Genomic DNA, 15,525 nt, shown 5'->3' on the forward strand with positions numbered 1-15,525 from the left:
TTTGACGAGGCTTACAAATGTCTGAAGAACTCCGCTTTTTTTTTTTTTGGAGGAAGGACAAAGTAGCTAGCTACTTTGAAACGCAGTGGATGCCAGCAGCCAATATGTGGGTTTAATACCACAGAATAGAGTTTGGTGTCATCGTTACCACGAACGGAACAGAGACGCAGAACCGCATCCTCAAGGGGCACTACCTGAGGTGGAGTCACGGGAGAAGAAGCCTTTCGAGCCTTATTACAGTAGTGGTGAAAAAGTTTCTTCCAAAAAGACAAAGCGTCTTTATTCAGCAGAATGCAGAAAAATCGGCAATGTACCGCAAGTACCATGAATATGTGCCTAAGTACCTGCATAACAGACCTCCGAAAGTAACAAGGCATATCATGGCTCGTATCAACACAGCCTTAGACTACGAGCCTGAAGATGCTGCTGTGTTTCCCGAACCTGGCATTTTTTCTGTGAAGTCAAGCAATCCAGGCTTGCTACATACGGTAAACATCCATACACGACTTTCTTCGACATAAATTGCCATGCAAGCACTTCTGTGCAATTTTTCGGTATTTCAAAGAATGGTCATTTGAGCAGCTCCCAAGAGAATAGATTGAAGGCCCAATGCTAAGTTTGCACAGCAACATGCTCTGCACACCAGAAAGTGGGCGCATTTTACCGGCAAACTCTACCGTAGGCATAGATGACATTTTGCAGGTACCCTCAGAAGAGGAATGTGTTGCTGAGCTGCCAAAGAAAATTCGGGAAACTAGCAAGTTATCCAGGAGAATGATCGCAGACACAGCCCACAAAATTACAAGTGCTGTCATCTACTGCAAAGATGAAAGGAAGAGAAAGGAGGCATATGAGCTGATGCTTCAAGCATACAACGTTCTGAGAAGTGGGTGTGAGAATTCAAGTAGTGGCTTAGTCATTCGTGGATCTCCGACAAAGGGTTGCTCTGGCCAGACAACCACTACACAACTAGCAAAACGAATCCACCTAAAAGCACTCGAGCGTGCAAGACGCCATGCGGAGAGCTGGAAAACAAGAGGTAGAGTAGGCAAGCAAGCTAGCGAATTTAGAGCAACATTTAACGTTGCACCATAATAAACGTGTGATCCTCGCGCGTGCGCTTCATCGAGGGATAATAATAATATCTGAGGGCTGCGGAAATTTCAACCATCTGGTATTCTTTAACGTGCAATGACATCGCACAGCACACTCTACCATTTAGCCTCCATCAAAATGCGACCCGCGCGGCCGGGATTGAACCCGCGACCTTCGGGTCAGCAGCTGAGCACCATAACCACTGCTCCACCGTGGTGGACCCTTAATCGAGGGAAGGGCGCCTAGATGGAAAAGAAACTTCCCATGGCTGGCTTTGCGTAATCAGCACCTCCGAGACTTTCTCACAGCTGCAACAAATGGCACGTGTTGGGGGAGTGCACCTACGGTAGAGATGCGCAAGCCAGGGAAGAATTTTTGACTGCTTTGGCAGTTGATTTTGAACCAGCGAAGAGCACGGGCATCGGTGTCACAGAACTCACATAGGCAGCGAGTGTGGAGTGTCCTGTGCAACGAATAGAGTTGACTGTCTCGTTGGGCATCCTCGTTATCTACTGAAGCTGGCAAGACAGTCGAGCGGCAGGCACCACGTTTATTCATCTACGAGTACTGTAAGCTGGCATGGTTAAAAACACTGTGAAGTAGACACGGACAAGAATTCACACAGGCAACGCTGGTCCTGTGTGAATTCTTGTCCGCGTCTCGCGCTGTTTTTAACTATCCGTACGTACCAACTGGCTCGCATTCACTTCCTTTTAAGCTGGCATGGTCTGTGAGGAACCTTTTATTGAAATTTTAACAGCAAAACTGTTCGAGCTATCTACAAAACAGTGCTTGTCGATCAAAAACATTGCCTAGCCATGATGTTGCCTAGCATAGCCATGGCAACCAAGCCATCTGCGCATCGCCCACAACCTTCACGAAGCTGTGCACACCTGCCTTGACACTAAGCATGACCGTTCCTGCGCACTGACTCGTACCACATTGTGCCAGCAGGAGCCATGTTGTCATCATGTGCTGAGTCTTTGCTTTCGCCATGGGTAGACGTAAATAAATCAACTTCGGAAGAAGAAGCCGCATATAAATAATGACAACGTGCCGCGAAGTGGGAATATGTTCAGACGCCAAGCCAAAGAGGCTGCTACCAAGCTTCGCCATTAAGCGGAAGAGCCAAGGTGAGCTGCTTGGCGAAGGGAATACATGCAAAAACCATTGCGAGTACATGCCCGGTCTGCGTGTGGATGAGAGCTTCCAAAGCAGGGTCCGGCAGAGTACCGCTTCAGTGGATAGCTGGTTTCGTCGGGAGTTTCTGAGCACGGAATTTGGGCATGCCTGTCATATCTGCAATAACCTAGCAAAAACCATCTAAAAACTTGAGAATCGACCAGCTTCACTGTCTTTTAAGTGGTTTTTTTGTTGCTATTTTTTAGCCAACTTTGATGATGTGTTGTGTTTAATGGCACAAGGGCCAGTTATGGCCAAAGAGCGCCATGTCATGTGGTAGCGGATTTACAAAGTAGTATATGTGATGATTCAATGAGTTGCAAATGGTAGATGCGACGTGGTTGTATAGGGACCTAAAACTGGTTGCTGTGGATTTGCGGAAGTCATCCACGAAATAAAACTGTGAGAATGACTAATGATGTGAGCTATGTGCATATAATCTCCATTACAATGACATGATAGTGTACAATCTATGGAAAGCATTAGTGTTCGAGAGGGTACTTGAAGTCACAGATGACCAGGCCAGATTATTTGTAGCTTGTTTACGTCCTCTAAAAACTTCAGTACTGTTTTAGAATCAAAAAGCGGTTCATTGCTAAGAAAAAATGCCGGATGAAGAGGGATGTGTTCACGGTATGCGAGGTGAAAGTACTTTTACGTTGGGTTTCTATTTCGGGGCACTGGATGAGAACATGAAGGACTGTAAGGGTGTCGCCACACCCGTCACATCTCGGGGGATCATTTCCATTGAGTAGATACGAGTGTGTCCCATAAGTATGTCCAATCCTTAACCTGCAAAGAAGTACTTCCTTATATCTTGTTGCTTTCTCGAATATCCAGTTCCCTATTCTTGGCTTGACTGTGTGTAGCTTATTTGACACTTCACTGTCCCAATTCCTTTGCCAACATTTTCGCAACTCTTGACGCAGAAAAGGCTTCAGGTCAGTGGGAGGGATAGCTATTTTTGTGTCTGTGTATTCAAGGTTTACTGAGGTGGCGCTTTCGTCTGCAGCTACATTGCCTTTTATGCCTTTGTGGCCGGGTACCCAGCATATTATAACGACTTGGCCGCCCATATACGCTGAGCATAGCAAGCTGTATAATTCATTGCAGACTGGGTTCTTATGTTTTCGTAGGCTCATTAGAGCTCTAACGACGCTCAGTGAGTCCGTGAACACAATTGCTTTCGTAACTTTAATTTGCTTTATATACTTAACCGCCGTGAGGATCGCATATGCTTCCGCTGTAAATATACTTGTATGTGGATTCAGTGCGCCAGACATGGAAAACGATGATCCAAGTGCTGCGTAAGCAACACCAGCATGTGATTTAGAAGCGTCGGTGTAAAATTCTGCGCATGAATACTTGTCCTGGAGCTCGAGGAAGTGCGAACGTATGTGAGTCTCAGGTGCTCGTTTTGATATTTCTATAAAAGAAATGTCGCACTGGATATTCTGCCACTCCCACGGCGGTGGAAGCCGAGTGGGGGCCATTAGGGCATTATCTAGAAGAGAGACACCCGTTTCCTCTGCCACTGCTTTCAAACGGAGAGACAGTGGACGTCTAGTAGCTGGTTTGTTGCAGAACAGCCTAGCCGTGGATACGTCCTCAATCACTGAGTTACATGGATGATGTACATCTGATTTTACTTGGAAGGCATATGAAAGGCTTAAGTATGTTCTTTGTAAATGTAGAGACCATTCATTAGATTCGACGTACAGGCTTTGTACCGGACTAGTCCTGAAGGCTCCTGTAGCGAGTCGGATACCCATGTGATGAACAGGGTCTAATATTTTCAGTATACTAGGCGTAGCAGAGTTATAGACTATAGCTCCGTAGTCAAGGCGCGACCGTACGAGACATTGTACAAGGTCAAAAGGCACCTTCTGTCACTTCCCCAGGATGTGCGGGACAAGAGCTTCAGCAGATTCATTGTCTTAAGGCACTTTGCTCTTAAATATTTCAAGTGTGAAATAAAAGTCAATTTTGAGTCTAAAATTAGCCCCAAGAATTTATGTTCACGGCTCATAGATAGTCTTTCACCATGTAGATTGATTTCAGGGCTTTGAAGCACGCCTCTCTTGTTTGTGAAGAGGACGCACGTACTTTTTGAGGATTTAGTTTGAAACCGTTCTCATCTGCCCACTTAGACAGTTTGTTTAAGCCAAGCTGTATTTGTCGTTCGCAGGTAGTGAGATTACATGACTTGTAACCTATCTGAATGTCATCCACATATACAGAATAAAACATCGTGCTTGGCATTACACTATGGAGCGAGTTCATTTTCACAATAAATAGAGTGCAGCTGAGTACACCACCCTGTGGTACACCCGCCTCTTGCGTAAATGGACGAGACAGGACATTACCGACTCTAACACGGAACGTGCGGTGAGACAGGTAACTACTAATCACGTTTAGCATGTTGCCTTGGATTCCCATTTCTGCCAGATCGCGGAGAATTCCAAAACGCCAGGTTGTGTCATATGCTTTCTCCATATCTAAAAACACCGATAAGAAGAACTGGCTGTGCACAAAGGCATCGCGAATAGTAGTCTCAATGCGAACAAGGTGATCTGTTGTGGATCTACCTTCCCTGAAACCGCATTGTAATGGGTCTAATAGATTGTTTGTTTCAAGAAAATAGAGCAGGCGCCGATTAATCATTTTCTCAAAGAGTTTGCATAGGCAACTTGTCAAAGCTATAGGCCTGTAACTACTGGCGGAGGACGGGTCCTTGCCCTCTTTAAGAATAGGGATTACTATTGCTTCTTTCCAGGCAGTCGGGATATAGCCAGCAGAGAACATAGAGTTAAAAAGCGACAGTAATGTTTTGTGGGTTTCAGGGTGTAAGTGGCAGATCATCTCGTAGACTATTCGGTCCTTTCCAGGGGCTGATTTATTACAGCACTTTAGTGCAGCCTGTAGCTCCGCCATGTTGAATGGGCGGTTATACGGTTCATTTTTATTTCCCTTCCGGTGGAGAGGCAACCGCTCCACTCTTCGCTGGTACCCTCAAGAATGTGTCCGAGTAATGAGATGAACTAGAAATGTGTTCAAAATGTGCCCCTAACGAATTAGCCTGATCTTCAAGAGTGTCGCCCTGCGTATCTACTAGTGGTAGAGGATGGGTTTCTCGACCTTTTATCTTGTTTACCCTGTTCCAGGCCTTTCTTTCATCGGTATACGAATTTATGCTGGAGACATATCTTTGCCAGCTTTCTCTTTTAGCACGCCGGCGCGTTCTCCTACCTTCTGACTTTATGTTCTTGAAGCTGATCAAGTTTTCGGCTGTTGGAGAGTCGCGAAAAACATTCCAAGCCTTGTTTTGTTTTCTGCGAGCTTCCTTACATTCATCATTCCACCAGGGAGTGCGTCGTTTTAAAGGAGATCCGTTGGTTTCGCGAATACAGATTGATGCCATATCAACGATAAACGCCGTCAAATGTTCAACTGCATCATCAATGGGAAGTTCCGAGATGGCTTCCCAGGTCATGTGAGTAAGTTCTTTATACCACTTCCAGTCGGCTGACTCGACTTTCCAATGGGGAACGCGTGGAGAGCACTGGTCGTCTTTTGTTAACGTTATGATAATGGGAAAATGGTCACTGCCATATGTGCTTTTAATCACGTTCCACTGTAGATATGGAACGAGTGTACTTGATGCAATGCTTAAATCGATGGATGAGGATGTATTGTTTGCCATACTAAAGAAAGTAGGCTTCGTCCTGTTCAGTAAACATGCACCTGTAGAAAAGAGGAAGCTTTCTACTAGACGCCCTCTGGCATCACAACGGCTATCTCCCCACAGCGTGTTGTGAGCATTGAAATCTCCTACGACCATATAAGGTTCGGGTAGTTCACACATTAAACTTTCAAATTCTGTTTTTAACAGAGTATAGTTCGGGGGGATGTGCATCGATGCAATAGTGATCAGCTTGTTAAAAAGTACTGCGCGGACCGCGACGGCCTCTAGGGACGTTTTTAGTTGCAGATGCCGGCAAGCGACTCGCTTATCTACGATTATTGCCACACCGCCCGACGAAGTCAGGGCGTTATCGCGGTCTTTGCGGTAAATGGCATAGTGCCGGAGAAAGTTCTTGTGAGAAGAATTAAGGTGCGTTTCTTGGACGCACAGCACCCTTGGACTGAACTTATAGAGGAGTTCCTTAATGTCATCTAGGTTGTGGAGCAAGCCTCGAACATTCCACTGAAGTATTTGGGTATCCATTTTGTCGTGTTTTATGCTGTGCGTCTAAGGAAGGTGGGTTAATTAACAAGACCTTTCACTCACGAGACCTTTTCAGGTCCCGTGATGCGGAGTTTTCTTTCTTACTGCGCTCGAGTGAGCTTCGACGTTCCTTGGGCGTCTGAGACGCCGCAGGAGAGCTAGAGGTATCCATCACTTCTGAGGTGGTGGAGAGCGCCCGCTCAGCGGGCACATTTCCGAGTTTTTCGGGCCCTACTGCCGAAGCAGTGGCCCTGGGTCCGGCAGACGTGGGAGTCTGCTGGCCCTCATTGGCAAGGGGCGGAACAGCACTTGCTGCTCCAACCGGGGGCGCGGATGGCTTGACTGCAGTCACACTACGTGTGGCCGTTGCAGCCGCCGAAAGATGTGGCGCTGCGCCCCGACGCGTCACATCGCTGTAGGAAGGAGAGGACTGGTTGCGCAGAGAAAAACGCTTACGTGCTTCTTGGAAAGATAGGTTGAATTTAACTTTGAGTTCTATGATTTGTTTCTCTTTTTTCCACGAGGGACATGATCTCGAGTAGGCGGGATGGTCTCCTTCACAGTTGGCACAGCGGGTTGTTGAAGTGCAAGTGTCAGATGAGTGGTCGTTGGACGCACACTTTGCGCAAGTGGCACGCCCTCTGCAGCCCTGTGACCCATGTCCAAATCGTTGGCAATTGAAACATCGGCGGGGATTAGGTACGTACGGTCGGACTCGAAGTTTGCAGTAGCCAGTTTCGATTGACTCGGGTAAATCACTGGTTCCAAAAGTAATAACTATGTGTTTGGTAGGGATTTGCTTATCGTCTCGCCTTATCATTATTCTTTGAACCTTGACAACGTTGTGCTCTTGCCATCCTTCCAGTAATTCACTTTCACTAAGTTCAAGGAGATCATCTTCTAAAATGACGCCACGCACTGTGTTCATTGACCTGTGTGGGCCAACTGAGACAGGAATATCGCCGAAAGCCACAAGTTTCGATAGTCTGTCGTATTGGGGCTTGTCGCGAACCTCGAGAAGGAGATCGCCGCTTCCCATCTTCGTTATTTTATAGCCTGGACCGATCGCTTCCGTGAGAGACTTTGACACGAGGAATCGTGAAATAGTTCGAACGGTTTTCGTTTCGTGCTGACTGTGTATCACATGGTATTTGGGGAAAGACTGCTTAGGCTGGGCAAAAGTGGACGGTTCATCGGTGCGCCACCTTTTGAGGCGGCGATCAGGAAGTGCGGGAAAAGTGTTTGCCATATAAACATTCAAATTTCGGCGGCGATGGTGGCCACCCACCATCGAGCCCAACAAGGGGACGCTGCAAGGTAGAACACTTGAAGTCGCCAGCCATGCATCGCCGCTATAACCAAATATAACTACCCAAGGTTGGGCAACTACACAAGGTTAACCCTCGCCGCCATGAAGAACGGAAGTAAAAAGAAGTGAGGAGGAGACAGGAAAGGCTAAAAGTGGGAGAGAAAGACGAAGACGTGGGAGAGAGAGAGACAGGAAGAGGCGACTGCCGATTTCCCCTGGGTGGGTCAGCCCAGGGGTGCCGTCTACGTGAAGCCGGGGCCAAAGGGATGTGTTGCCTCTGCCGGGGGGCCTTAAAGGTCCAATCACCCGGCGTCGGCTCAATCCCCAGGATCCCCTTTTCCCCGGACACGGCAAAGCCACGCACGGCTAGGCGTGGGAGGAGGTCGAAACGCCCCCGTTAGCTCGGGTCCGTGGTGTCGCTACACACCAAACGCCTGCTTGCGCAGACGCCCCTGCGGGGTTTTAGCCAACTTTGCATTTGAGTTGCACGAGAAGCTCTGCAGTATGAGCACAGTGTTTCTTCCTCTGCATTTCTTTTCACGTCAATCCTCTATTTTAGTAACCTACCGCGTTGTCTGTATTTTGTATCTGTAGTTATTCATTCAGTGTGGTTTCTTGTGTGGTTTCTTGTGTCATTCTTTATTTCATTGCACATATTTTTGTTTCCTCTTAGTTAACTGTGTATCTGTTGCCATTGCCCTCTTTCTAATTAAAGGGTTGCTCGTTTCTTTATATGACACATCTGTGTATTCTCAATGAATCTGTCAGTCATCCCGAACATCACAACCAGCGCCTCCTCTATTTTTTCAGTGCCTGGGCGAACGCTCTCCTTGGGCCGTCGAGCGCGCGCTCCGCGTCCGCTCGCCGCTGACGCGTGGTGGCGCTGTGCAAGTAGACTACGGGAAGCTGGCGCTGAACGGCCGCGCGTATCACGAAGCTCACGAATACGTGTATGCATTCGAGTTTAATTGCATTTGTGCTTCTTGCAGGCTTTCACGTGTACAGGGGGATGGAAAGAAACACGAACATAGAGCGTGATGAAAACAGCGCGCCGCTAACCATGGTGGCAATAAAACGATGCTAGATGGTATTTTATTGCGTCATGGATAACGTCGTGTTGTCATCAATCATCCAGGCTATAACCACTTGAAAATAGATGCGAAACAGCAAAGAATGCAGATGCCGCATATTCGCGTGTCATTCCATCCTCGCTGTACGTCTTCCGCAGGCAGACTGTCAGGCCGTGCTGCCGGTTCGATACTTGCACTCGAGTTTGATCGTATTCGCGTTTTATTTTCTACTTCAGGCTATTTGAACCGCCCCAATGCCTTAGTATGTCATACTGTTGTGTTCCGCTCTGCAAATGGAACTGAAAGAAATCGCGATTGTCTTTTTTTATTTCCCTTTATTGATAACGAAAAAAAAATCTCACAGGGTTCCTTATGCATTCATCTAAGACGACATGTACCCTTATTCCTGACGAGGGGGAATCGTTCAGCCACGACGCTGGGCAGTCGGCTTGTTATGTGCGAGTCGTACATGAGTCACGCGATTTGCGTGGCGTAGAGCCGGGTGAGGAGCGTATGTGGTTGGGGTAGACGCAGTGTCGACAGCTGTTGGGCGGCGTGTGGCTGATTGTTGGTGTGGTGCAGTGCTATTTCAACTGTGGACAGGCCAGGTAGGCCTACGCGCCGGGCAGAGTGTGTGTGGTTACCGATGACCGAGACGGGTGGCGCCACAAGGCCAGCGGGCGCGAAATTGGAATCGTGAATGTGAGGGCGGCGTCGGAGCGTGCCGTGATTGCAGCGATTGCAGTTCCAAGTGCCGAAATGGGAAAACCGCCGGGCGGTAAGCGAATCCGCAAAACAACGACGAAGGCAGACTCCACGGAGGACTGGGTTATGTGCACCGGATGCAACTACTGGCATACATTGGCATTGACACCTTACGAGTCTGTAGAGGAAGCGGAGGCAGCGCCGGATTTTTACTGTCAGCAATGCGAGACGATCAGGGTCCTCTGAGAGGAGTTTGTACAATTGCTGAAAGAGGAGACGGGGCGATGTAAGCTTACAGTGGCGAACATGAGAGCTATGCAGGAGGAGGAGAGTAAGGCAAGAGAGGCAGAGCGGGGGCGGTTTGAGGAATTGTTGAACAAAGAAAGCAACAGGCGAAAAAATCTGGAGGACAAGATTAGCGCAATGTTGATCCAGAGTGGACGCCCGGAGACGGCGGCGGCAAAGACACCCGCGGGAAGTCCCCAGCTGGAAAAAAGACGAAGGCGCGGGAGACTGCGGCAGGAGGTCAGAGAGGCTCTTACGTGGACATTCTGTTGGATAATGTGGCCGTCAGCAAGGAAGGACCAGGGAGCGAGGACCAGCTAATACAGAGCAACGATAGTCGCGAAGATATGAGAAAACCAGAGGGCACGAAGACCTCTACCATGAGTCGGGAGGCGCATGGAAACAATCGGATGGCAAAAACAGCGGAAAGGAAAAAGTGTGGTGACAAGACTGGGACACATGGAGGGCGACAGAATATGCAGACGAAGGCAGATGGTGAACGGCGAGTCTTCGTTTTCGAAGATGGGAATGCTCTACGCATGAGAGAGAGAACAACTTTATTGTGGTCCGTTACAGACGTGGGGAAGAGCGTCCCCCGCGCCCACCCGGCTATTCCCATGTGGGGACCGACAGGTCTAGCCTGTGGGCCCTGTCGCGGGCGTATCGGGCGGCCAGGATTTGGTCTTGCGGCTTCGGGCTGTGCAGCATGGCTTCCCATCTGGGCTTGCTGTAGGTCGGGCCTAGCGACCCGCACTCCAAGAGCATGTGAGCTAGGGTAGCGACCTCCTGAACACATGCGGTGCAGGATGTGGGCCACACTCCATACGGTAGGATGGAACCAGAAGATACAGTTCAGGGTAGAGACCGAGGCGACGTTGAGAGAGGTAGTCGAAGCCGTGGATGCAGAACTTGAAATGTGCGGTACGGATGAGGCAATGGTGGTACAAGCAGCTACTGCGAAAGGTCATCCTATGCCTCGGCTGGAACAGTTTGGTGCCTGAACGAAAAGAAACCTTCGGGCGCGGACGAGGTAGCAATATCTGCGCTGGCTGGTTTAATCACCACAGCCAGCTCTGTCCTCATGTTCGTGGTCACCTATAGTATGGCATAGAAAATGTATGCCTAGAAAACCTTGGGATTAAGAAACAAAGTCGCCAAGAATGTTTTGCGCCTCATGCGGTCCCCCATCAACAGTGCATCATGAGCTGCGTATGTGCGTGCTTCTGTTCTGCTCTAGGAATTAGTGATTGATAGGTAGGCCATCGACATTTCCCAGATTATCCATGTGCACGCTGGCAACGCGAAGAAAGAACGACATTATGGTAGAAGGGAGTGCTTATTTCAACCTGACAATCCGGCTGGGCTGCACCCAGAGAACTCGCCAGGCCCCATTGTCCAACAAGTAAATAAAACAAACAAACCAAAAACACCACACACATGCCCTCTCCTCCAGCAAGAAAAAAAATTACACCATCTCCCGCTAAAGGGGACCATGAGGCGATGCGAAGCCGGAGCACTTGCACGATCGCGTTCCGTTGGCGTTCGTTGGGCATGCTACCGACCTCGCGTCGTGGAACGCGAAGAGGGACGCTACGCGCGTCGTATCTTCCATCTAGCCCGGCCGTTAATTCTCACAGGACGAGCGGGGAAAGCGGTCGACAGGCGGGCGAGAGGGGGGGCAGCGTAGGAGAGGAGAGAGAAGGGGAGGGGACGCGCATGCGCTCGAGCTCATCGCGGCGTTGCGCAGGAGAGAATTTCGGCATGTCTAGCCCGCGTTTCAGAGGAGAGGAAGAGTGGAAAGGGGAGGGGAGAGGGGAAGGGGAGAGGGTGAGTGGAGAGGGTATGCGCATGCGCAGTAAGGGTGGTCACGCCGCAAACCACCACCACCGGATTGAGCTCCGCCTAAAGATACTTCGCATCTAAAAAAAGACTCCAACGGCTCCAACGGCAATTCCTTTCGGCAACGGCACTCCCTTTCGGCAATGACGCCAGCGTTCCCTGCTATATCGTGGTCTCTAGCCACCCGATATTCCAGCTTAAGATGCAGTTTCCGTTTTTGGTTCTTTGAGGCCACATGGCCTGGACAGTGACGCCCTGCGGGATGGCCTTCCGCTTTTGATGTTCCACCGTGGCGACTCGCTTCTAGGGAACCCGCCCTCCATGCAATATTTCAAGGAATGCTGTCACAGCTTTCAAGTAACAGAACCACATTCACTATGAAGAAAAAGTTCCATGCCTTGCTTGCTCAACTACACATTAGATTATATCACCCTCCATGCAATATTTCAGGGAATGCTGTCACAGCTTTCAAGTAACAGAACCACATTCACTATGAAGAAAAAGTTCCATGCCTTGCTTGCTCAACTACACATTAGATTATATCACAATTTTGTAGCTGCTCGAGTAATTGCACAATGCCTCCTGTCCCCTTTCTTTATGTAGAGCTCCCAGAAGAGCCAGACTACCCGTCCCAGCCATCCACGTCAATAACTTCCACGCATGATAAGTTCCATGCCCTGCTTGCTTGACAACAAACATATAGTATTCCATGTGACGATTTTGTTCTTGCTTGAGTAGTTGCACAATGTGACCTGCCTCTTCTCTTCCCTAGTGCTTCCAAAGAGCCAGGCTTCTCTCCCGAGCCATCTGCGTCAAGTCCAAAGGCTGCTGCTTCCATGGAAGGCAAGATTCATGCCCTACTTGCTTGTATTCCATGTGACGATCTTGTTCTTGCTTCAGCAGTTGCAAATTGTGATCTGTCGGCCCTCTCATTGTAATGCTATCCAAGCCATCTATATCATTTAATACAGCCTCCCCAGCAGCTACAGGAGAGCGATTTGTGGGCACTACACCCACACAGAGTGCGTTTCCACTTTTTAACTTCAGACACAGTCACAGAACAGTGTAATTATTAAATATTGGAATTACTTCCATTTGGATTACAATGCTTTCTCCATCTATCCTCAAGCCACACCAAGAAAGACCAGAACCAGGATCCGGAAGGTGCCAACGCCACGCACGCAAAAGAGGTTGCGGCATTAATGTGACGAAAACATGGGCGTTCGTCAGACCATCGCAAGGATGAAGAGGCCTGTGAGGGAAACCCTGTCACATACGCAGCTCATTGCTGAAGCTGGGAAGTACCTCAGCAAAGATTTCTCGATGATGATATGTGATGTAGCAAACATTTCTTGGAGATACTGAAGGTTCAATTGCATTTGCAGCCGCTAAGAAGGCACAGAATGCGTTGGCCCATGCCGTTTCGAAAGTTTGCTCTGAATCTTTATTTTTCGTGTCCAAACGCATACAAATATCTTTCTAATTTTCTCAGCCTTCCAACTGTAAGAACCTTGAGAACATGGCTACCTGTTATTGCCGTAAAACCTGCATTGTTGCCTGCTGTCCTTGACCTCATCAAAGAACAAACCAAAAACCAATGCTTGACAGAAAGAGCTTGTTGCTTGATATTTGATCAAATTTCTTTGAGAAGAAATTTACAGCATGACCCAAAAAGGACGTTATACTTGGCTATGTTGACAATGGGAGAGAAAGGAGTGGTAGTGTAGCAAATACTGCGGTGCTCGTGCTCGTGAGAGGAATAGTGAAAAAATTGGTTCAGCCAGTACGTTTTTAACAGCGGATGGCGCAGTTCGTTCAGCACACCTTCTACTCTTACTTAGGCAGCTAATCAGCAGACTAAAATTATGCAACCTCTTTTTGAAAGTATACTATGCGACCAAGATGGGAGCAATTGTGGGTGTAAATCTAGATAGGCCATTTGTTATCTGAGAAAGTACCTCATCTGAGAAAGTACCTCATCTGAGAAAATGCACAAGGAATAACCTGCGTAAACATGACCTTCAAATAGGTGGAGACGTTGTATCTTTGAAGTACATAAGAGCATTGTGCGAGTCTACCTACAACTTGAAGTTGAAGTATGTTCCAAAGTTGACAGATAAATATATATATATATAAGAGTCCATTTGGCAATATGAAAGTAAAGTGTGCTACGCAGGTTTCTAGCAACAGTGTTTACCTAGCAGTAGAAGCTTTTGCAGCCTTCACTGTTCTTCCGCCAGAGGCCACGAAAACAGCTCAATTTCTCGAAAGAATGGAGCAGCAATTTGACTCATTAAATAAAATAGTTCACGCGTCCATATCAATGACAGGAAGACGAGGCATGCTATCAGTGAACAAACTGAACATATAAACTTCATGAATTCCTGCATTTCCTGAATTGAGTCACGGCAGTTCAGTGCATCTCGCCAACCACGAACCATACAGGGCTGGCAAGTGACGATCAAGGCAGTAATTTTGCTCTGGTAAGCGGTGCATGGTCCAACCACTTAGGAGCCAACTCACGCACCAAGTCACCCAGGAACAAGTTCTTCTAGACTGGATATGCATGATATAGTGAGAAAAAGCGCATAGGTGAAAAGCGGGAAAGGGAGGCCTTCCGCCGCATTTTCAAAAAGCTCTCGAGGTTCTTCGGGCTGGACGAATAACATTCTGGGCGTAGAACGCTCACCTGTTGTGTGAAAGGCCAAAACTGCGAAGTTTGGCGCAGTTGGCGCGACTTATACTGGACATGGCAAATCGAGGCTAGAAAGATTGGATTGTAGCAAAATGGCGCAAATGGCGCAGTTGGACCACCACTGTCTGCTCAGAGCTACATGAATAATTTAATTTTCAATTCCTGTTGACGCGCCGTTTAAACCAGGATGTCCTAGAGAACATGTTCGGAATCTGGGACAGTAGTATGGGTGCAATAAGACGCGTAACCGTTACCAGTTTCTGGCCTGAAGCATGCTATAGTAGGTAAACTGTTCAAACGTTCGGACCATAGTAACAGTGCGAGAACAAAGCAGCTCTTCCAAGTAAGCTGAGGAAGCTGTCGCTATCTCGATCACATTGTTCATTATCCAGATCTGAGCAAGAGCAAGAGAGTGCAGCCGAGCGCCTTGAGGACATTTCAGACCCTTTGTCTGGAGGTGAACCAGTTGACGTGCTTCAGGCAAACGTTATGAAAAAGTGCAGTTTTTCATAACTTTCGGTATGAAAAAGTGCAGTTCTGCTGAAAGATAGCAGCCAGGGTCTATCTTGATAGAGTCAGATATACATGTTTCGGTCAGTGGAGAAAAGGGCAAGCCACTTGGACATTTAACTACGCCAACTCAGGCAGCACTATCTTTTGTTGGTAAACTGGAGGACTTATTCTCTGCAATTCTCTGCACAAATTGGTTCTGCTGCACACCGTCTAGAAGTTTCTCACAAACTTCTGACCTAGAACTGAGATCCGAAGGAATTTTTACAGCGGAGGCTGTCACAACTGTTCTGCAAACGTTCGAATAGGATACTCTGGTTTTTTGAGATTCAAGAAAAGAGAGTTACGCAAAGCTAAAGCATTGAAATCAGCTGCAAAAAAAAATATTCAGAAACTAGTATGACATCTATAATAAGAAACTTAAATGTCCTATCTAATTCTAGTATGCATGAAGCTTACGGTTTAAACACTTTGCAGCTTGCCTTTAGGTCAAGCTTCTAGCATGCGCTGATGCTGTCATGCTTGCATTTTACGCCACCATGTGTTCATATGTTCATCGAAGGTCCGAATTGTAATGAACAATAGTATCATGCAATTCGTGCTGTTT

General features: G+C 47.9%; 1 long non-coding RNA gene across 1 annotated transcript; it reads left to right on the forward strand.

Annotated features, from left to right (window-relative positions):
- The first annotated feature begins 1,153 nt into the window (after positions 1-1,153).
- LOC125760383 (uncharacterized) lies at positions 1,154-8,544 on the forward strand. Its single transcript, XR_007417954.1, has 2 exons — positions 1,154-2,468; positions 8,261-8,544. It is a non-coding gene; the product is annotated as an uncharacterized LOC125760383 (long non-coding RNA).
- The last annotated feature ends 6,981 nt before the right edge of the window (positions 8,545-15,525 follow it).

Source organism: Rhipicephalus sanguineus, chromosome 11 (genome assembly GCF_013339695.2).
Source record: "Rhipicephalus sanguineus isolate Rsan-2018 chromosome 11, BIME_Rsan_1.4, whole genome shotgun sequence".
In the NCBI taxonomy this organism is placed as follows: Eukaryota; Metazoa; Arthropoda; class Arachnida; order Ixodida; family Ixodidae; genus Rhipicephalus; species Rhipicephalus sanguineus.